The following is a 454-nucleotide window of genomic DNA, read 5'->3' as shown; positions in this document are numbered from 1 at the left end:
TTTTTTTCTCCTTCTGATTACCAGTTATATACAGGATTTTAATTTCATAGCTTGACAATGAGGGATCATACACTGAAGTCAATACATATATCTAGCATTTCAGTCTAAGCTCATCCATGTACATAGCTGAAATCAATGACAAGGAATGGCCTAACAAATGCTAGGGGGACTTTGTAGTTTTTACAGCTATTAAAGCTGCATCTTGCACACTGAAGTCATCATACATACAGGGCAAAGTCAGCTTTTATATTTGCATTTATTCTTCATTTAACTTCTTAAAACACTACAATAGATGAATATTAAAACAAAAACAATAGGAAGTAGTGAGCATATTATGATTACAGTCCTTCACTCATTCACTACTGCATATAAAATGCCAGCAGTGTTATTCACTGGCCCCATTAAGAGGTCTGACACTGAACACTATCTCGGGGATGATGTTCATCATCCTCAT

General features: G+C 35.2%; 1 pseudogene; it reads right to left on the bottom strand.

Moving 5' to 3' along the window:
• Positions 1 to 352: 352 nt before the first annotated feature.
• The window catches only part of LOC102473740 (dnaJ homolog subfamily A member 1 pseudogene), a 1361-nt pseudogene continuing 1259 nt past the window's right edge, over positions 353 to 454 (bottom strand).

The sequence above is a fragment of the Tupaia chinensis genome, unplaced genomic scaffold, assembly GCF_000334495.1.
Source record: "Tupaia chinensis unplaced genomic scaffold, TupChi_1.0 Scaffold000050_1, whole genome shotgun sequence".
Classification (NCBI taxonomy): Eukaryota; Metazoa; Chordata; class Mammalia; order Scandentia; family Tupaiidae; genus Tupaia; species Tupaia belangeri.
The sequence above is the reverse complement of the archived record's forward strand: the minus strand, read 5'-3'. Positions and strand labels throughout refer to the sequence as shown.